This window comes from Primulina eburnea, chromosome 12, assembly GCF_022965805.1.
Source record: "Primulina eburnea isolate SZY01 chromosome 12, ASM2296580v1, whole genome shotgun sequence".
NCBI lineage: Eukaryota > Viridiplantae > Streptophyta > Magnoliopsida > Lamiales > Gesneriaceae > Primulina > Primulina eburnea.
In genome coordinates, this window is record NC_133112.1 from 25,117,784 (window position 1) to 25,141,464 (window position 23,681).

At 39.4% G+C, this 23,681-nt stretch overlaps 1 non-coding gene across 1 annotated transcript; it reads right to left on the reverse strand.

Annotated features, from left to right (window-relative positions):
• Positions 1-16,168: 16,168 nt before the first annotated feature.
• LOC140808483 (small nucleolar RNA R71) lies at positions 16,169-16,274 on the reverse strand. The gene has a single exon (XR_012112904.1). It is a non-coding gene; the product is annotated as a small nucleolar RNA R71 (small nucleolar RNA).
• Between the last annotated feature and the right edge of the window lie 7,407 nt (positions 16,275-23,681).

Consider the following 23,681-nt stretch of genomic DNA (forward strand, 5'->3'; position numbering starts at 1 on the left):
TGTTTTAACGTCATCAGCCTGACTACCATGAGTCGATATCAAGTTGACCCGCCCAAAAGAATGTTGTCGAGGTGCCTTACTTCATTCCCATAGTATGGCTTAACTCTTTGCCCGTTCACCTTGAAAGTTCGTCCATCATTGCACTTCAACTCGATGGCCCCATGAGAATACACTGTCTCCACCAAGAATGGGCCTGACCAACGCGATTTCAACTTACCAGGAAACAACTTAAGACGGGAATTGAACAAGAGTACTTGTTGTCCTGGTTTTAGTTCCTTTCGTACAATGAGCTTATCATGCCACTTTTTGGTCTGTTCTTTATAAATCTTGGCATTTTCGTAGGCTTCATTGCGGAACTCCTCCATTTCGTTTAACTGTAATTTTCTTTCATCACCAGCGGCTTTCAAGTCAAAATTGAACTTCTTAACTGCCCAGAATGCTCGATGCTCCAATTCCAGCGGCAAGTGACAGGCTTTACCAAAAACCAACCTATATGGAGACATTCCTATAGGTGTCTTGAATGCTGTCCTATAAGCCCACAGTGCATCATCCAACTTTATAGCCCAATCCTTCCGGTTTGTATTGACAGTCTTTTCTAAGATTTGTTTGATTTCCCGGTTGGATATTTCAGCTTGTCCGTTTGACTGAGGATGATATGCCAATGCCACTTTGTGCTTCACATTGTATTTAGCCATTAGTGAATTGAAAATTTTATTGCAAAAGTGCGTACCTTCATCACTTATGATAGCTCTTGGTGTTCCAAACCTTGTGAAAATGTTCTTGTGCACAAATTTAACTACAACACGAGCATCGTTAGTACTGGTGGCGATTGCTTCCACCCATTTCGAAACATAATCTACAGCTAATAATATGTAAGATTGACCAAAAGAAGGGGGAAAAGGTCCCATGAAATCTATGCCCCAGACATCAAAAAGTTCTACTTCCAAAATATTTGTCAATGGTAATTCGTGACGCCTAGAAATGTTCCCTAACCTTTGGCACCTATCACATGATTTCACTAAGGTATAGCTATCTTTGAACAAAGTAGGCCAGTAAAAACCTGATTGCAATACCTTAGCTGCTGTTCTTGTTACCCCAAAATGTCCACCATACGGTGATGAATGACATTGTTCTAAAATTTTTTGTGCATCTTCTCCATCAACACATCTCCTAATCACTTGGTCAGCACATCTCTTATACACACAAGGATCATCCCAAAAGAAAAATTTGATATCATGGAAGAACTTCTTTTTCTGGTGATGATTCAGATCTGGAGGAAGGGTTCCACAAGACAAATAATTAGCAATATCAGCAAACCAAGGAAGTACAGAGTTTACCTCAAAGAGCTGCTCATCTGGAAAAGTTTCTTGTATAGCTCCCTCTTCTTCCTTCTCCTCTCGCTCAAGTCTTGACAGGTGGTCAGCCACTTGATTTTCACATCCCTTTCTATCCCTTACCTCGAAATCAAACTCTTGGAGCAACAAGATCCACCTTATCAAACGTGGCTTTGCATCCTTCTTGGCAAATAAGTATCGGATAGCTGCATGATCAGTGAAAACTATTACCTTTGTACCTACCAAGTAGGGTCTAAACTTGTCAAAGGCGAATACTACTGCGAGCATCTCCTTTTCGGTGGTTGTGTAGTTTTGCTGTGCAGCATCCATGGTACGACTTGCATAGTAGATTGATCTGAAGAATTTATCACGTTTCTGTCCCAACACCACACCCACTGCATAATCACTGGCATCGCACATCAGCTCAAAGGGTTGCTCCCAATCCGGCACTATCATGATTGGTGCAGTTACCAATGCTTTCTTGATCTTCTCAAATGCCTGCAGACAATCATCATCAAAAATAAAGGTGGATTCTTTTTCAAGCAAATTACACAGAGGTTTAGTAATCTTAGAAAAATCTTTGATAAATCTACGATAAAACCCGGCATGCCCTAAGAAGCTCCTTATTCCCTTAATGTTCTTTGGCGGAGGGAGTTTTTCAATTGCAACCACCTTGGCTCTGTCAACCTCTAATCCCTTAGAAGATACTTTATGTCCAAGAACAATGCCCTCTTGGACCATAAAGTGACACTTCTCCCAGTTAAGAACTAGGTTCTTTTCTTGGCATCTCTGCAAAACAAGGGATAGGTTATGTAAACAGTGATCAAAAGAAGAGCCAAATACCGAGAAGTCATCCATGAAGACTTCCATGATGTCCTCCACCATGTCTGCAAAAATGGCCATCATACACCTCTGAAAAGTAGCAGGTGCATTACATAGTCCAAAAGGCATCCTTCTAAAGGCAAACGTGCCATAGGGGCATGTGAATGTTGTCTTTTCCTGATCTTCTGGTGCTATGGCAATTTGATTATAACCTGAATATCCATCTAAGAAACAATAGTGACAATAACCTGCAAGTCTATCAAGCATCTGATCAATAAAAGGCAATGGAAAATGATCTTTTCGTGTGGCATTGTTCAACTTTCTATAATCAATACATACTCGCCAACCAGTTACAGTACGAGTAGATATTAACTCATCATTTTCATTTTTTAACACTGTCATCCCACCCTTTTTTGGTACAACTTGCACAGGAGATACCCAGCTACTGTCAGAAATAGCATAAATTACACCAGCATTTAACAATTTCAGTACCTCATTCTTTACAACCTCTTTCATTGCTGGGTTCAACCTCCTTTGATGATCCACATAAGGAGTATACATCTCCTCCATCAAAATTTTATGCATGCATATAGTGGGGCTAATTCCCCTAATATCAGAAATCGACCATCCAAAAGCAGTTTTATACTTTCGCAGCACTCTCAATAATTTATCTTTTTCATCACATGAAAGGTAGGAAGAGATAATTACCGGATACGTCGACTTCTCACCTAAAAATGCATAACACAGGTGGCTTGGAAGTTCCTTCAATTCAGGGGATACTTTTGTTACCTCTATATTTGCATCTTCAAGTAATTCTACATTATGCACATTAATCTTTTCTATAGGCAATGTATCGAGAGCAAGTAATTCCTTTTGCACATCCCAATCATCTTCATCCAGTATTGACGCCGATTCCAACAAGCATCTCTCCAAGGAATCTTTTGTCAATCTTCCTGCACCAACATGAGATACACATGAGTCAATTACATCAATGATATTACAAGTACTTACCTCATTTGGTTCTTTAATTGTGTTGTAGATGTTGAACATGACTTCTTCTCCACCTACTCTCAATGTAAGCTCACCCTTGTGCACATCAATCAAAGCTTTTCCAGTGGCCAAAAATGGCCTTCCAAAGATAAGTGGGGTGTCCTTGTCTTCTTCCATATCTAGAATGACAAAATCAGCAGGAAATATAAATTTGTCTACCTTTACCAGAACATCCTCCACTATACCCCGTGGATATGTAAGTGATCTATCCGCCAGCTGCAAGGTAATAGTGCTAGGCTTCACCTCGCCAAGCTCTAAAGTCCTGTAAATAGAAAAAGGCATTAAATTAATACTGGCACCTAAATCACACAAAGCTTTATTTATTCTAGAACCACCAATAACACAAGGGATAGTAAAACTCCCTGGATCTTTGAGTTTCTGTGGTAGTTTCCTTTGAAGTATGGCGCTACACTCTTCTGTCAATTTCACTGTCTCAAACTCATGCAACTTTCTCTTCTTTGACATCACATCTTTTATGAATTTTGCATAGTTTGGCATTTGCTCTAAAGCATCAGCAAATGGAATGTTGATATGAATCTTCTTGAAAATCTCCAAAAATTTGGCAAATTGATCATCCAATTTCTTCTTCTTGAACCTCAGCGGATATGGAAGAGTCGGCTTAAATACCAGAGGTTGTTCAACTTCAACTTCAGCTTTGGAACCCTCAGTTTCGACTTCTTCAACAGTTACCTCCTTCTCATCCTTATCATTGGAATTTTTACCATCAAGTTCTTTTCCACTCCTCAAAGTTACTGCCTTGCACTGCTCTTTTGGGTTCACCTCTGTGTTACTGGGAAATTGCCCCTTGTTCTGATCTTTTAGAGCGTTGGCCAACTGTCCGATTTGCGTTTCCAAAGATTTCATTGTGGCACCCATGTTTCCCATGTGAGTCTCCATATTGTCAAGACGAGATTCAGTTCTCGCCATCCTTTTTCCAGACTCAGCAACAAATGTACCTACCAAATCTTCAAATGAAGGCTTTCCCTCCCCCTTTGATGTATTGAACCCCGGTGGAGGATTCAACACATTCTTATTATTAGCATATGAAAAATTTTCATGATTTCTCAATCCAGGATGATAAGTGTTAGAGGGAGGGTTACCTCGATATCCTCCGTAGCCACCAAAATTCCTATTGTTGATATAATGAGCCTCATCAGGAATTTGTGGTTCTTCAGTAACAACCGATGCATTTTCAACCTCTGATGTACCAGTCTTATTCATTGCTGCAATTTGATTTGTCAAAGCTGAAACTTGAGCAGTAAGTGAGGTAATAGGATCTATGGCATAAATTCCAGCTTGCTTCTTTACTCCTGATCTTTCTGACGGCCACTGATAACTGTTAATGGTCATCTGTTCAAGTAAATCATATGCTTGATCAGGTGATTTTGCAAATATCGTGCCACCAGCTGCTGCATCCACAGTACCTCTGGTTTGTCCATTCAAACCATTGTAAAATAATTCAATTTGTACCCAATCTTCAAAACCATGGTTTGGACATCTTCTCAACAACTCCTTATACCGCTCCCATGCCTCATATAGTTGCTCAAAATCAGTCTGCCTAAAAGTACTTATCTCGATTTTCAACTGTGCAGACTTTGCAGGTGGGAAATATTTTGCAAGAAACTTGGTTGCTAACTCCTGCCATGTAGTGATACTCCCCAAAGGAAGCGATTGGAGCCATCCTCTTGCTTGGTCCCTAAGAGAAAAAGTAAACAAACGCATTCGAATTATATCATCAGAAACACCATTTATTTTTACCGTATCAGTAATTTCAAGGAATGTTCTGAGATGTAGATGAGGATCTGCAGTAGCGGCTCCATTAAACTGATTCTGTTGAACCATGTTTATCAATGCAGGCTTGAGCTCAAAGTTGTTTGCATTAATTGTTCCTCGTGCTATACCAGAATAATGAGCATTCAATACTGGCCTAAAATGATCTCTGATGGGTATTGCAGGGGGTGGATTTTCATTGTCTCTGTTTTCAGCCATTGCTCGAATCTCTTCTCTTCTTGCCTTTCTTAATCGTCTTGCGTTTCTTTCGATTTCAGGATCAAAGATAAGCAAGTCAAGATTTTGCGATCTTCGCATGCACTGTTAATCAAAAACAATAACAAATCAGTGTTTAATGTAGTATAATAAAAATAGTTCTAAATTAAAATTTAGACTAATTGGTAACAATATTAATATAAATTCAAATTTTACACTCCCCGGCAACGGCGCCAAAAACTTGTTGCGTGTTTTCTTAATTGCTTGCAAGTGCACAACGTCAAGTTATAGTAAAATGTAATTTTGAGTACAAGTGTCGATCCCACGAGGAATGTATTTTTAAATTTATATTAATGCTTGTAATTAAAATAGTCTTGATTTTATTTAGAAAAATCAATTGACGAAGTTGTTTATACCAATAACTAGATTTAAAACTAAATTGAATTATAGTACCAAATAATAGTGAACAACAATAGAATAAAAGATCTAGAGGTCCGATTTCACGCAACTATCCACCATGTGTATTTTGTGTAGCTATATTATATTTGCCCTTCTTATTCATTAGCTAAGAATTCTAAAAATCATCTACTCCCTCTCCCGAGTGCTAAGTAGATACTAATTATCTAACAAAAGATTGTAACGTCCCCATCAACAATCTAAAATTAAATAACACAATAATCACTCAAATCTTTTAATGGCTTCAATAGCACTATATGTCCTCCCGAACTATAAAAATACTATTGATGTATTTTTCCCTTTCTTGTTTATAAATTCCCTTTTCCAAGTGATAATTTATAAACATAATCATCATTCAAGATATGGCCAGTAAATTGAAAGCATTAAAATTAGAAACATACAAATGAACAATAAGGAAATCTCGTATAGCATAAATCATAAATCATCACACATGGTTTCTAGTTTTGTTCCATCATCCCTCTAGAATTAAGATTTAGTTCATAATAAGGAAAATAAAACAACAACACATAAATATTAAACAAAACATATCAAAATAAAAGAAAGAAAGAACTTAGAACAAGAGTTTTGGAGTGTATGAAGATTTTGTCCCAAGATGCACAAGAAATTGTTGAAGATGATGATCTTGATCTTTAATCTTGTTCTTTATAGCCTCCACCCTTTTTCTAGTTTTTCTCCATACCTAGATGATGAAAAAGAGACACCTTTTATAGTCTAGACAAGATCTATCACGTAGCACACCATTCTCCCCTCCATTTCCTCAAAGTCTTCAAAGTTTCACAATTTCCGGAGGAATGTTTGTGCATGACCGCAGGTGCGGTGATAGTAAGACCGCGGGTGCGGTGTTTGTTCGCCAAGAAATCATTTGCTGCGGAAGTCACAGCGCGGGTGCGGCGCTTGCATGACCGCGGGTGCGGTAACTCTCGTGTCTAGTTTTCCTTTGTACCTCTAATTCATCACTATATCACTTCAAACTCTCATTTCTAAGCTTCCAAACTACAATAACAAAAACAACAACATATCAAATAAAACCTGCTCAAAAATCACAAAACTTCAAGTTAAAAACAAGTAATAAAAGTACAATAAATTGCACTTATCAAATATACAAATAGTAGAAAGAATATGAGATGCTCATATGATGAGTATCATGAAACTCATATTTGGAATACTGTATATTCTAAACGGTTCCTAGTCGATTCAGCCGCCACTAAGAAGGATATAGGCCGCTCGAGTTAGAGACTAGTATATGCGATGTGAGTACCATGTTTCATTGGTAAGGGACATTGTGATGTCCGAGCATGCAGATAGGTGCTCCTGGTAGAGTGCACTGAACAACCCTCTATAAAGGACATTCCAAGTGGTTCTCACTTATCGAGTGAAAAAGTCCTAGTTTATGGTTGTACACCATTAGTCCTTATGACCCGGGACAACATTGAGACTCTATGTGCTAGCGTTTCACTTTGACTTGTTTACCGACTCTTATGGGGTCATCAGGTGGCAAGGTTGGGTGTTACGGCGAAACATATAGGAGTCGATGCATTGTAGTCGGGGATTCACCGCTTACCTACGGGTATGGATATCCTATGTGTTTTCATGTGCGTGTAGTTTGAAATCTCTAATCAGAGTATGGTTGTAATTATGAAAGGGGTTTCATAGATTACACCATCGATGCAACTCCGACATGACACATAGTATCGATTCATTGAGAACTCTCGATAAACCAATCGTTGTCGAATCGGTCGGGATATATGAGTTGAAGGGACCGTACTGTACGCTAACCATAATTGAATGGTTCTTGCAGGCACTATCATTTGATACCTAGGGAATCATGTAAGCGATGCTGTTAGGCGTTTAACATGATTGGTTGGGTACTATCAGACTTGAGGTTTGACGTTCTTATTATCAAGGAGTTGATAAGTAAGAATGGAGCAATTGGGGTATGCTCGAATAAGGACATGTTTAGTCCGAATCACATGGAGATGTGAACCCACGGCTAGTCGTATCAATGAACCATTGAGGGCCACACAAGTACTAGCTTTGTAAATCCCGATGAGAAGTAAAATAGTTCAATGTGTTGAACGGCTTATAAATGTGTTTATAAGCGTAAAGAAAAATAGAAGTATGACTTCTATGAGAGAAATATAAATTTTAATTTATGGAAGTGTTCCTAGATTAAAATTTGGCCAAGTGAATAATGTATTTGAAAATTGTGATTTTCATCGACATTATTGTGGACTAAATTAAATTAATTCAAGTGTTGAATTAATTAAACACTAGTGGACCTAGTAGAGTCCAAATAATTAAATTAATTCAAGTGTTGAATTAATTAAATATCATTGGGTCTTGTAGAGCCCAATTGGAAATAATTATTTAACTAGTGGGCTTGAGTAAAATCAAGTAAAGTCTAATTGGGCTCAAAATGTTTAAGACAATTAAAAAGTCCATGGGCTTTGTAAAGGTTACAAGCCCATTAGGGTTTGCATGCTTGGGAGGTGACGAGGTGTGGATTATTTTTGAATAAAAAAATGCATGGCATGCTAGACAACCTTTTCACTTTTCCCACAACCTAGACAAGTCATTCACTCCCATTTTTGGAACCCCCTTGGCCGAAACCTACTCTCCTTTTCTCTCAAGTTTTTCTTTCAACTTTGTTCTTCAAAGTGTTGGAGAATAAAAAGTCTTCTCTTTGATAAATCCTCAAATTTTTCTAGTGCAAAATTTGAGGGGGTTTACCTAGTTAGTGGTGGGCCTTATTTTGAAGGAAAGGGAGGAGGAGCTTGTAGACTTGCCTACCTTGAAGAGCTTTGTTGTTTACAACAAAGTTGGAGCCATTCATCAACCTCAAGAGGTTGATAGGTAAAACTTTCTAACATTGATATCTAAATAGTATCTCTGTCTCTGTACCTATATCCCATCGATATAAATCGATAACTCTGAGGGATATAAGCCTATGGTCGTTGATCAACTAATTGCATGCAATCTCTGACTATGTATCTATTAATCCATAAAACATTTGAACTCTCTCTTGGGAATTTTATCAATCGCTTTGAATACTCTTTTCTCTTGTATTCCATTTTTACAATTGAGACATATAATGCCTCCATAATATACAACATAGTGTATCAATACATAACATTAATCAAATGAAGGGAATAGCACATTAAAACCATTGAAAAACGAGCAATCCTACAACAATAAACCATGTATTGTTGGAACCTTGTATCTAATCTCTTGATAGCAATCCTACAACAGTAAACCATGTATTGAACCATCAACAAGTGAATAATCATAAACCCATATCAATTAATCCATAAAATCAACACATTACCAAACTCATGATTTCTCCCAACTCCAAAACCAAGAATAAACTAAACCAAAAGCTTACCTTAGCTTCCTTGAACCCAAAATAACTTTGCTCTCACTCCAATCATCCAACAAGAGGCTTGAATCAAAAGAACAAAAGAAAGAAAATGGAACCCTAGCTCACCCCTTGAGAGAAGAATCGAGAATGGGGGAAGAAATGAGAGAAAATAGAGCAACACTTGTATATAAGCACTTAAAACTCCAAAAACACGCTTTTTAAAAATCGCTGGCCGCCCGGGCGGACATATTTTTCTGCCCGGGCGCGGAACTCTCGGCAAAAATACATTATTTTCGAACAAGGGCCGCCCGGGCGCACATCAATTCCCGCCCGGGCGCGCACTCTGCGCACTGCCACTTCAAAGATCGCTTCTGAAACGCCTCTTCCCTTCATAATTTGGAAACGTGGTAAACTACAAAGTTGTAGCCCTATGTCTTATCTTATATCCCTCAAAATTTCAGGTCATTTGAAGGTGGGAGTAAAGAGTTATGCCCATTCTCCCAACACGTGTCACTGGAGGAACGTCGAAACACACGACACACTTCGGGGCACTTTTGGCTTATCTTCCACAATTATTTGAACAAAACCCAAAACAACAAAGTTATAGCTTATGTCTTATCTAACCACTCCAATTGGCCTCACCTTATTTGGATCAATATATCATTTATCATGAATTAAATCGTAACGCCGCTACAATAGCACTACACATCATCTATAACCAACCATACTAAAATCAAAAATCGAAACTCTTAACATCCAAACTATACTTAAACTTGACCAAGTAGTCAATAAACTTATGAAATCTTACACTGTACCATACACCAGGCTTGGATATTACAATCTCCCCTCCTCTAGGGAATTTCGTCCTCGAAATTGACGTCGCTGTGAAAACAACTCAGGATACTTCTCTTTCATCTCATCCTCTGGTTCCCACGTGGCTTCTTCAATCAAACGATTCCTCCAAAGGACTTTAACAATGCCGATCTCTTTGTTTCTCAACACTTTAACTTTGCGATCCAGAATCTGGACTGGAATCTCTTGGTACGTCAAATTCAGCATCAAATCCAATGGCTCGTGGCGAAGAACGTGGGAAGGATTCGCAATATACTTCCTGAGCATAGAGACGTGAAAAACATTGTGAACTCTGTCAAGATCTGGCGGTAGGGCTAACCTGTAAGCTCGGTCACCGACTCTGTCCAAGATCTCAAATGGGCCAATAAATCTCGGACTCAACTTTCCCTTCTTGCCAAACCGCATCACACCCTTAAGAGGTGCTATCTTCAAGAACACATGGTCGCCAACCTCAAACTGCATCGGTCTACGACGCACATCAGCATAGTTCTTCTGTCTCGACTGTGCTGTCTTCATTCGCTCTCGAATAACAGCAACAACATCAGCTGTCTGTTGGACCAACTCTGGACCCAACATCTTTCTCTCACCAATCTCATCCCAATACAAGGGAGATCTACAGTTCCTGCCATAAAGTGCTTCATACGGTGCCATGCCAATCGTCGCTTGGTAGCTATTATTGTACGTGAACTCAACAAGAGGCAATTTGGAATCCCAGCTACCAGGATAATCAATAGTACAAGCTCTGAACATATCCTCTAGAATCTGAATAACTCTCTCTGATTGACCGTCGCTCCATGGATGATATGATGTACTAAATGCTAGCCGTGTACCCATAGCTCTGTGTAAACTCTTCCAAAATTCTGATGTAAATCTAGGGTCACGATCAGACACAATCGACACAGGAACACCATGAAGTCTAACAATATCTGCTATGTATTCTTCGGCATACTGGTTCATGGAATACGTCGTCTTGACTGGAAGAAAGTGCGATGACTTGGTCAACCGATCAACAATAACCCAAATAGAGTTAAAACCTTTCTGCATTCTAGGAAGACCAGTCACGAATTCCATCGTAATGTGCTCCCATTTCCATTGAGGAATCGGCGATGACAGCAATGTCCTAGCAGGTCTCTGGTGTTCAATCTTCACCTGCTGACAAGTTAGGCACTGAGAAATAAAAATGGAAATATCTTTCTTCATACCTGGCCACCAGTAAAGTCTACGAAGATCCTGATACATCTTAGTGCTACCTGGATGTATCGAATATGGCACGGTATGTGCCTCTGTCAAGACGTCTCTACGAATATCATCACCAACGGGAATGCAAATACGGCCTCTGAAAGTCACCAAACCATCTCCATTCATCCCAAACTCTGAATTACCTCTCTCCTCTGCTCTAGCTCTCAATTCTATCAACTGTGAATCAATATCCTGCTCTCTGCGGATCATGTCCGTCAATGTAGCCCGAATGACCAAAGCTGAAAAGCGAGCAATGGTTCCCAGTACTACTAAAGCTATCTCCTCTCGCTGCAAGTCCAACAACAATGGCTTCTGAATCAAAGAACTCAAAGAAGAACTCGACTTACGGCTCAATGCATCTGCCACAACATTCGCTTTCCCTGGGTGGTAACTGATCGTAACATCATAATCTTTGACAAGCTCTAACCACCGTCTCTGTCGCATATTGAGCTCTTTCTGAGAAAAAAAATACTTCAAACTCTTGTGGTCCGTGAAAATTTCACACTTTTCGCCATACAAATAATGTCTCCAGATTTTCAAGGCAAAAACCACAGCTGCCAGCTCCATATCATGCGTAGGATAATTCTTCTCATAGTCTTTAAACTGGAGAGAAGCATAGGCTATAACTTTACCACGTTGCATCAACACTGAACCGAGGCCCTTCTTCGATGCATCAATATAAACAACAAAGTCCTCTGAACCACTCGGCAATGCAAGTACCGGAGCTGTCGTCAACTTATCTTTCAACTCTTGAAATCCACTTTGGCATTCATTGGACCACTCAAACTTCACAGTCTTCCTTGTCAGATTGGTTAACGGCAGGGCAATCTTGGAGAAATATGAAATGAAAAGACGATAATAACCCGCCAAACCAAGAAAACTGCGTACCTCTGATACAATGGTAGGAATAGGCCATTTCTGAATCGCCTCGATTTTCATAGGATCAACAGCTATACCATCCTTCAAGGCAACATGGCCTAAGAAAGAAATCTGCTCCAACTAGAACTCACATTTCTTCAACTTAGCATATAATCTCTTCTCTCTCAACAACTGAAGAACAACTCTGAGGAGCTCTGAATGAAGCTCTCTGGTCTTGGAATAAATCAATATGTCATCGATGAAAACAATGACAAAGCTATCCAAGTACGACTTGAACACTCGGTTCATAAGATCCATGAAGACTGAAGGAGCATTAGACAGACCAAACGACATCACAAGAAATTCATAGTGACCATACCTGGTCCGAAACGCCGTCTTAGAGATATCAGACTCCCTAACTTTCAACTGATAATATCCAGATCGCAGATCAATCTTTGAAAATACTGTAGCCCCATGTAATTGGTTAAAAAGGTGATCTATCCGTGGCAACGGATGCTTATTCTTGATAGTCACTTTGTTGATCTCTCTATAATCAATGCACAATCGCAACGACCCGTCTTTCTTTTTGACAAAAAGAACTGGAGCTCCCCAAGGCGAAGAACTCGGCCGAATAAAACCCTTATCCAATAGATCTTGCAACTGCGTCTTCAACTCTTTCATCTCTATAAGGGCCATTCTATACGGAGCCTTAGAAATAGGAACCGTACCTGGAACTAGATCAATCACAAAATCTACATCTCTGTCCGGCGGTAATCCCGGAACATCATCCTCAAAAACATCAGGAAAATCTCTCACCACATCAATATCATCAATATTCAACTTAACCATTATATCCATATCAACAATCGAAGCCAAAAACCCATCACAACCTCTACACAACAACTTCTTAGCCTCAAGACACGAAATAAAAGGAAGGACCAGCGAAGTACCTGCACTGGAGAGCATACCTTCCTTATTGCCATCATCTGCAAATTTCACAGTCTTGGCAACGCAATCAATCACTGCACGATAGGTTGATAGCCAGTCCATGCCAAGTATAATATCAAACGCAACCATCGGAATAACAATCAAATCGGCAAATACCACTCGCTCATCAATTTGAACAGAGCATGCAAACACAATAGATGTCGGGCACAACACATCCTCCGAAGGCAATACAACATTAAACTGGAGGGGAATAACAGAAGGAACTATACCCAAAGATCTAAAAAATAGTTCAGACATAAAAGAATGAGTAGCACCTGTATCAATCAATGTCGTAGCTACTCTGCCTGAAATTAAAATACTGCAAGAGATCACAGAAGAATCATGGTTTATACCTTCCTTCGTCATAGTAAAGATGCGTCCCTGCACCTTCTCTTCACTCGCTCCTCTTGGACAATTTTTGGCAATATGGCTTGCAGTGCCATATCGATAACAAGTATGAGTACCAAATCTGCACTCTCCCCGATGATGCTTGCTGCACTTGGGACACAACGGCTTCTCTGAATCAGATGGAACTGCTGGTGGTTTAGGACTTGGCTCCATCTTTCCTTTGCCTTTAAAATGATCCTTTCCTCTTTGACTCGAACCCTGACCCCTCTGAGCAATGTTCTGATGCCTCGCCTGTCTCTCTCTTGCAATGTCTTTCTCATCTTGCTCGGCCAACAAATCCTTAGACACAATCTCTTTGAAAGTCACCGCTTTCGACATATTAATGTCCCTTCTGATCTATGCTCGAAGGCCTCTAATGAAATGAGCACCTTTGTCTTTGTCATTGGAGGCAATATATGGGACAAACAGACAGCCCTCCTCGAACTTCAGAATGTACTCGTCGACATTCATACCTCCCCGTCGAAGCTCCAAGAACTCAGTCACCTTCCTAGCTCTAAGTGCATCTGGGAAGTACTTATCATAGAAAAGATCAGTGAACTCTTGCCACTTCAATGCTGGAACATCAACACCAACCTTGGTAGCATTCCACCAAATGCGTGCAGATTTGACTAACATGAAAACTGCACAACTGATTCTGTCCATTTCTTCATAGTTCAGATGGTCGAAGATCGCCTCAAGTGCTTTGATCCACTCAACAGCCACTAATGGGATTAGTGCTTCTGATATGTGTCGTTTTTACGTGTTTTATTGCATTAATCTGTGTGTGTTTTGCGTTGTGCATACGTTTATTTCAATCACATTATGTTCATTTTAGAGTAAACATTTACATTTTATCATATCTCACTATTGTGTGATGAAATTTCAGGAAATATGGCCGGAAGAACTAAAATCGGAGCCAAGTGCCAAGTCAAGAAAATAAAGTGCAGCAGAGCTGGCGCTCGAGCGGTAGTTTTCTACCGCCCGAGCACGGGAGGTGAAAGTCCGAGGAAACATACAGAAGAGTCGGCGCTCGAGCGGTAGTTTTCTACCGCCCGAGCGCGAATGCCACTCATCCCAAGAGATTTTACAGAAGGTGTGGCGCTCGAGCGGTGCTTTTCTACCGCCCGAGCGCCACCTATTTTTCGAAAGATAGTGTGTGCGATTCCTTACCTTATTTGGGAAGAAGAATGCTATGGTAAGGTTGATGGGTCGACATTCAGGGATATTCTGACTTTATGCTGCAGCCGCCACAAGTTTTTGAAGAGGACTTTGCACTTGGATCGAAGATTTGAAGTTTTCCGAGCATCGTTCTTCGCAGATTTCGTCTCGCCTAGTATTTTTAATTTTGTTTTCATCGTTTAAACTTTGTTTTGTTTATTTTGATCATGAATTCTAGTAGCTAAACTTTAATATTTGTTGGGATTAAATGGGATCCTACCCCGAACGTTGATTTGAATTAATTTATATTTCGATTGTGCGTTATTCTTGATTTTACTACTGTTTTATCGTGTCATTAAAGCGTAGCTAACTTTAACGACGTTTTCATATCACGAGTGAGTTCGAGAGAATAACGAGTGATAGGATCGAGTAGTATAATCCGCGGATCTACAATTTACATAGATATATGAAATTGGATACGTGCCGATAGTCATAGTCCTTAGGGTCGAAAATTAGGGGATTTCATGGATCGAAATGCGATTTGCTCGCGATAAATAATTAGAGACATTTAATTACTTCATTGAGTAGAATTAGTTTGGCATAGCTCGAGAGAGTATGTTCAATAGATTAGGAAATCTTGTCGGAAGCGTAGATCACGATCGAACGAATTGATTAATAAACGAGGGGTAGGTGAACCGAGATTCCCAACAAATCCATTTCTCATTGAATTTTAACTCAACATTTTAGATTAAATTCTCATTCATTACTTTTTGAATCATTTTAATTGCATATTTATTTGAGTATAGTAGGAATAATCACACAACTCAATTTTCGTTGCTAAATGTTAAATAACTGAAAATAATAATTGTTAAACACAGTCTTCAGTGGAACGATACTCGTACTCTTGTACACTATATTATTACTTAACATCGTGAACTTGGATTAATTTTGAGCATACAAAATCATATTTTTATTGGGGGTTTTACTGTGCAAGTTTTGCTCGATCAAGTTTTTGGCGCCGTTGTCGGGGACTGTTAATCTACAATTTTATTTTTAGTTATTTCCTTTAGCATTATTTTATTTCTCTTGAGATAACACTTCATATTTTATTACAGATATTTTTTCCAGTGCATGCCAAAGTCACTTGACGTGGAACTTGAGTTCGATCCTGAAATTGAAAGAACTTTCCGAAGGCGAAGACAACAACAAAGACTTAAAGAACTGATGGAAAGACACGAGCATGAACGTGGAGAGGAACAGCGTGACAATAGACAAGTTGAGATACCGCGTCGCATACCAATGCTGGAGTATGCCCAGCCTTCTTTGGAGGGTGCACGCTATAGCATTGTGAGGCCTATCGTGCGGGCGAATCACTTCGAAATCAAGTCAGCCATAATCCAGATGATTCAGAACACGGTCCAATTTGGAGGAACTGCAATGGATGACCAAAACACGCACATCGCAGATTTTCTTGAAATTTGCGATACTTTTAAATTCAATAGAGTTTCTGATGATGCTGTTAGGTTGCGTTTATTTCCCTTCTCCTTACGTGATAAAGCTAAAGCGTGGTTAAATTGTTTGCCTGTAGGTTCGATCGCTACGTGGGACGACATGGCGAAAGCTTTTCTCATCAAATACTTCCCTCCCTCCAAGACCATGAAGCTGCGGGCAGACATTACAACATTTGCTCAATTTGATCAGGAATCTCTATATGAGGCATGGGAACGCTTCAAGGATCTACTACAAATATGCCCACATCACGAGTTACCACTTGGGTTAGTCGTTCAAACATTTTATTATGGTTTGCTTACTCTTAACTGTACTATGATAGATGCGGCTGCTTGTGGAAACCTGTTGAGAAAGACCGCGGAGGAAGGATATGAATTGTTAGAGGAGATGGCTGCTAGCAGCTATCTTCCTCAATCTGAAAGAAACAACCAACGGAAGAGTGCAGGAGTACACCAGGTAACTGATTTTTCTGCTATTACTGCACAACTTGATGCTTTAAACAGGAAAATAGACGGCTTGAATGTGGGTGGCATGGCGATGCGTCTTCAAGAAATATTCTGTGAAAAGTGTGGAGGGGAACACTATGCGAAGGACTGTCAAGATGACAATCCATTCTATGTGCAAAATGAGGCACCAGTGAACCAAGTGGGAGTCCAAAACCGCCCAAGGCATGACCCTTATTCGAACACATACAATCCGGGGTGGAGGCAACATCCCAACTTCTCATGGGGCGGTTAAAACAGTCAGAATAGACCGCAAGGAGGACAACAATATGGGAAACAACCGATGTACAGATCCGATCCTCCTAGAGAAGAAAAGTCCAACTTGGAGCAAATGATGTCTAAGTTTATTTCATCCAATGAAACTAGACTTCAAAACCAAGATGCATCGATAAAAGGGCTCGAGAATCAAATTGGACAGTTGGCCAAGATGATAGCAAGTAGAGAGCCGAGCACCTTGCCAAGTAATACCGAGACTAATCCAAAAGAGCAAGTGAAGGCCATTGAGTTGAAGAGTGGGATAATTTTGGAGTCGAAGGGAAAGGAAAAAATTCAAATACCGGATGAACCGACTGAGACATCAAAAGGTAAGTCTTCTAACTCCACACCAGCACCCACTGCACAACCTAAAATTGTTATACCTCCTCCTTTTCCTGCTGCATTGAAAAAAGCAAAACTAGATGCACAATTCGGTAAGTTTCTCGAGGTGTTTAAAAAATTGCATATCAATATTCCCTTCCCCGATGCTTTAATGCAAATGCCTAGTTATGCTAAATTTTTGAAGGATATTTTAGCAAATAAGAGGAAGTTGGAGGGTCACATGACAGTGAACTTAACTGAAAATTGCTCCGCCTTGGTGCAAAACAAAATCCCACCGAAGCTAAAAGACCCAGGGAGTTTCTCTATTCCTTGCATGATTGGTGATGTTGTTTTTCATAAGGCATTATGTGATCTTGGTGCAAGTATTAATCTTATGCCATTGTCTGTGTTTAGGAAACTTGGGTTGGGAGAGCCTAAGCCGACGAGGATGTCCTTGCAACTGGCTGACAGATCTGTTAAGTAACCCCGCGGAGTGATTGAGGATGTGCTAGTGAAAGTGGACAAATTCATTTTCCCTGCGGATTTCGTGGTTCTCGACATGGAGGAGGATACAGAGACGCCTCTAATTTTGGGGAGGCCGTTCCTTGCGACTGGCAAGGCACTGATTGATGTGCAAGAAGGGAAGTTAAGATTGAGAGTGGGCGAGGAAGAGATTACTTTTAATGTTTTTAATGCACTTAAGCACACACTGCATTCTGATAGTTGTTATAGAATTGATGCTTTTGATGTCTTTGTGTCTAACTATGTGCAGGATGCTTTGAGAGATCCTTTGGAGGCTGCTATCACTACTGAATTGGGAGAAGATGATTTGGACGATGAAAAAGCTGAAATAGTGGCATACTTGAATGCCAACCATCCATGGAGAAGGCCAATGACGATGAGGTTGGAAGATTTGGGAGATCGAAAAGACTTGATCCCACAGAAATCAAGCCTGGAGGAGCCACCGACGCTCGAGCTGAAGCCACTGCCTCCACACCTAAAGTACGTATACCTAGGTGAGCATAACACCTTACCTGTCATTATTTCTGCTCTGATTTGACAGATGTGATTGAGGACAAACTGTTAAAAGTCTTGAAAGCGCACAAGGGTGCATTTGCGTGGAAGGTGGCGGATATCAAAGGGATCAATCCATCAGTCTGTATGCACAAAATCTTGATGGAAGACAAGTACTCACCTCTTGTGCAACCTCAGAGAAGATTAAATCCAAAGATGCAAGAGGTAGTGAATGCTGAAACGATTAAGCTTCTCGATGCAGGTATTATCTATCCTATATCTGATAGTGCATGGGTAAGTCCGGTTCAGTGTGTGCCAAAGAAGGGCGGGATTACTGTGATTGCAAATGATAATAATGAACTAATACCCACCAGAACTGCTACGGGATGGCGTGTGTGCATTGATTATAGAAAATTGAATGATGCCACCCGAAAAGACCACTTTCCCCTTCTTTTTATTGATCAAATGCTTGAGAGGTTAGCGGGTCATGAGTTTTATTGTTTTCTAGATGGGTATTCGGGGTATAATCAAATCACCATTGCACCTGAGGACCAAGAGAAAACCACTTTCACTTGTCCTTATGGAACTTTCGCTTTTCGCCGCATGCCGTTTGGTCTTTGTAATGGTCCTGCCACATTTCAACGTTTCATGACCGCTATATTCCATGATATGATAGAAACTTTTTTTGAAATTTTTATTGATGACTTCTCTATTTTCGGCCCTTCTTTTGATGACTTTTTGCAGAACTTGAAGGTGGTGTTAGTGAGATGTGAGGAGACGAATTTGGTGCTGATTGGGAAAAGTGCCACTTCATGGTACAAGAGGGAATTGTCCTAGGGCACAAGATTTCGGAGCACGGAATAGAGGTGGATAAGGCGAAAGTTGAAGTCATCAAGAACTTGCCACCTCCGGCGTCCATAAAGGGAGTTAGAAGTTTTCTAGGCCACGCCGGTTTTATCGGTGTTTTATAAAAGATTTTTCAAAAATTGCCAAACCTCTATCTTCCTTTGTAACGTCTCACTCATTTTTAAAATTCTACTGGATATTTTTTTAAAAAAAATAAAAGCTCGCATTTTCGAAATAACATTTAAAAATGATCTTAAATATTCGACCATAAAAATAGCGTCGTTTAAAAACAATCAAACTCATCCTTTAAAATAATCATATTTATTTTAACATAAAAATAGGCATGCTGTCGTACTGAAAATATCATTTAAAAATACTCATAAGCATTTGCCAATAAAATTATAATGGGAAATAAGCGAGTAAAAATCCTAACATCCAAATCATAAACGTGGAAAATTTTCATCTCCTCTCAATATCATAAAATCATAAATGCGCGGAAAACGTGTGGTCCTCGGGTCGTGTCACCGCACCAGTTCTGACTACTCAGAGTTCGGCACCTCCAGTCTCCTCATCATTAAGCTCACCTGCATCACACACGCCTAGTGAGTCTAAAGACTCAACACACCTGTACCAGGAATAACAAGTACATATACGTAGCACACAGCAGTGAAAAATATCATACTCAATATATCTTTTCATGAACTTAAAAGCATTCGTGTCTGCAGTAAAAATCATATATGTAAACATATCCTTTCAAAACATGGTAATAATCATAGCATGTCATCTCATGTCATCATATACGTAAACGTGTTGTGTAAAAATCATATTGTGTAAAATCATATCATCTCATGTTATCATATACGTTCGTGTCGTGTAAAATCATATCGTATTAAAATCATGTCATCTCATGTCATCATATACGTATACGTGTCTTGTAAAATCATATCGTGTAAAATCATGTCATTTCATGTCATCATATACGTATACATTTTCTTTTTAATTGAATTCAGTTCATTAGCTGTGATTTTCGTATCATCATGTCATCATGTCAGTCGATGGATCCATCTACGTGTAACCGCGGTACCCGGCGGCGAGGGTCATCAGCGACGGCATTACCCGCCCACTGAGCCCGGGCCTATCATATCATGTCAATGGAAATACGATCGTCGGGCTCCCTCTGGGGCCTCTCCCATAAACGGGCTCCCTCTGGGGCATTTTCCCTCACGATATCTCCAATCATATCATCCTGTCATCGTATTAGTCACAACTAAATCACTTTCTTCAAAACGTGTCATCATATTCATCACTTAATAAAATCATGCATATACGTAATTTTTTTCCTTTAAACAAAGCATGCAACGTATTTATCGTAATTACATAAAAATCATGAACGTGATCCATAAACATTTAAATCATGATAAAATGTGCTCAGGGAGCTGCCAGGACCAACATCTCACCCCAGGTGCAAAATGACCATTTTGCCTTTGGAAACCCAAAAATTATCATTTTGCCCATAGACGTAAAATTTCACTTCTTTGACATTTTCTTAATTCCATTGACTCTAACACGTCCCAAATAATTATATAAGCTTACAAGAACTTTCCCATATTTTTATTTGGCTTAAATATATGATTTTTAAATTAATCTTTAAATGTAACTAATTAATGCGTTTTAATCCCGAATTAAACCAAACCTTAGCATAAAATTCTCAAACTAAAAACTTAGACTTCTAATAATTATTTGAGCTTAAATAAAATTTTCCATAAATTTATTAAGCTTAAATCTAGGCGTTTCAATTAAATCTTTAATTAAAGTTTCGTGCGGCGATTAAATCCCGGATAACTCCAAAACTCATCATTTTGATCCGAAACTTACTAAACTCCTAAAAATATACCAAAACATATTTAAAATCATTTCTAGACATAAACTCGAGCTCATTTCATAACTTAACCAAATTGTTTTAAAACTTGGACCGAGGTCCCGGTTTTAACCCAAACCAACTCGAAACTTAACCGAATTTTTACCACACCTTAAAAACACTAACAAGTTCCTAAAACCATCAATACTTATCCTCTAAAACCTTTCTGAATGGACCTAAAGTTTCTGTACATTTTCAGCTATTTTCTTATCAAGCTTTCATTGTATCATTCGAACTTTACCCTCCCTAAGCTCACACAAGCTCGCACCTGCCACGAGCCCAGCCACTTACGACCTAGACCAGACCCTAAGGAGTCTATCAGAACCAAGCCAACAGTCCCATGCACAAGAGGAACCGCGCTCCCCCGCTTGCACGCAAGGATGCCAATCTCGCGGCCCTCTTCCTAGTTCACTCCCGTTCTATCCCAGGGGCGGCACCAGCAGCTCTCAGACCTCCCTCAGTCACAGCTCAGACCCCACATGGTCTGGTCCAGACCTTGGCTCAGCCCATGCATGCTGGAACCCAAGAAACCGAGCCACCCCCTTAGAAACCTCCTCCTCTCACACCACTCCTTGCTGCGTTCAGCAACAAAACCGAGCCCCAAACCAACCCATTGACACCACTAACAGTCCCTAATGTTAGAGTAGATGCCCTACAAGTCAACTGTTGACTAGGGATTTTATTGACTCAAGTGTAATAAACAATCTTTATTTTAATATAATTCATTATTTAATGGTTTGTTATTTCTTTATCTGTATACCCATGTTATCAAACATAGATAAAGACCTTGATTATACTTTAATACAAATGAATCGTAATTCGATGTTGAAACTCGTTTGTCAATACTGTATGATCTAAATTCGTTCCTAGTCGATTCAGCCGCCTAAAACATGGATAAAGGTCGCTTGAGCTCGAGACTAGCATCTGTGATGTTGTGTACTGCGTTTCTTAGTAAGGGCATAGAGATGTCCAAACATGCAGATGGGTAGTCATATGATGATTATACCGAACAACCCTCCCTCGGACTTTCCAGTGGTTATCATTCATCGAGAGGATAAGTCCGTGGTTATGATTGTACACCATTAGTCCTTACGACCCGGGACAACACTGAGGCTCTATATGCTAGGGCTGTGCTTTGACTCGTTTACCGGCTCCAGGAGAGTCATCAGGTGGCGAGGTTGGGTACAGTTGCGACACATATAGGAGCCAGTGCATTGTAGTCGGGGATTCACCGCTCACCTACGGGTGTGGATATCCTATGTGATCTAATGAAATAATAGTGCATGGAATCTCTGGCCAGAGTACGTGATGTACGTCAGAGAAGGAGTTCTCCAATTAGTACACGCGATGCTACTATTATAGTTATCACATAGTTATCGAATTAATATGCAACCCTCGATGAACCAATGGTTGCAGATTCGATCGGGATATATGAGATGAAGGGACCGTACTGTACGTTAATCATAATCGACTGGTTCTTGCAGGCACTATCAGTGATACCTAGGGGATCATGGGGCGATGCTACTAGACGCTCTTACCATGATCCGATGGGTGCTATCAGAAATGAGTTCTGACATTCTTGATCAAGGTGTTTATAGAAAGAATGAGGCTAACTAGGGTAAGCCCGAATAAAGGATTCTGTCCTGAATCACAAAGAGTTGTGAACCCACAGCTAGCTGTATCCCTGAACCATTGAGGGTCACACAAGTACTGGATTGTTTGTTCCCGTAGAGAGAATAAATTCAAAAGTTGAATTTATATTATATAGTAAATTCAAGGAGTTGAATTTATGATAATTAAATTTTGAGAGAATAAATTCAAGGAGTTGAATTTATAAAATTTGAGAATTTAATTTATTAAACTCAAATGTTGGGTTTATTAAATATTAAATTTTGGAGGTGATGTAAATTCAAGTAGTTGAATTTATAATTTAAATAATAAATTCAAATGTTGAATTTATAATGTATTTAATTTATTAAGCTCAAAAGTTGAGTTTATTAATAAATTAAATAAGGTGGGTATGTTTAATGGGCTTGTAAAAGTACAAGTCCATCATAACAAATAATTAAAGTTTTAATAGGCTTTGATTAAATTAATTAAACTAGTTGGACTAGTCTAATTAATTAAATCAAGCTCATTAATGTTAATTATGTCATTATGCATTATTTAATTATAAATAACACATGTTAATTGAGAAACCCTAGCCTACCACTACAAAAGTCTTCTTGACTTTCACTCTCAAGTGAGAAATCGGCCACCACCCTTTTTGAAAGAAAATATTGTTGTGCCATCTCTCAATTTTCTCTTCTACGCAAAATCTCTTTCTCATTCTCTAGTGCAATTTGAAAGAGGAACATACTATCTAGTCGTGGACTTGATAGAAGGATTTCTTTGAAGAAAGTTCGTAGGGAATCATCAAGAGCCGGATCTGTAATACCGGATCGGTTGGTGTCCACGTGATTAATTCACAAAGGTATAATTTCTAACATCCTATGCATGTTTAATTTGTTAAATCATACGAACGTCCAAAGCAATATTATTTTGTTTTTCAAAATAAAATAAAAATTTTAAATCTTCCGCTGCGTTTGGGCGTGTAGAAAACCAGATTCAACAGTTGTATCAGAGCCAGGTTCTCTATATCGTATGATTTTAAATCATATAGAATAATTTATTTCTAACCACACAAGAAAATTTTTAAGAAAATTTAGCACCAAGAAAATTTTATTTTTCCAGAAAACAAAAAAAAAAAAATTAAATCTGCCCGGAACTGTTCCGGGCAGTTCGTGCGTGCAGGGCCGCGCACGGCA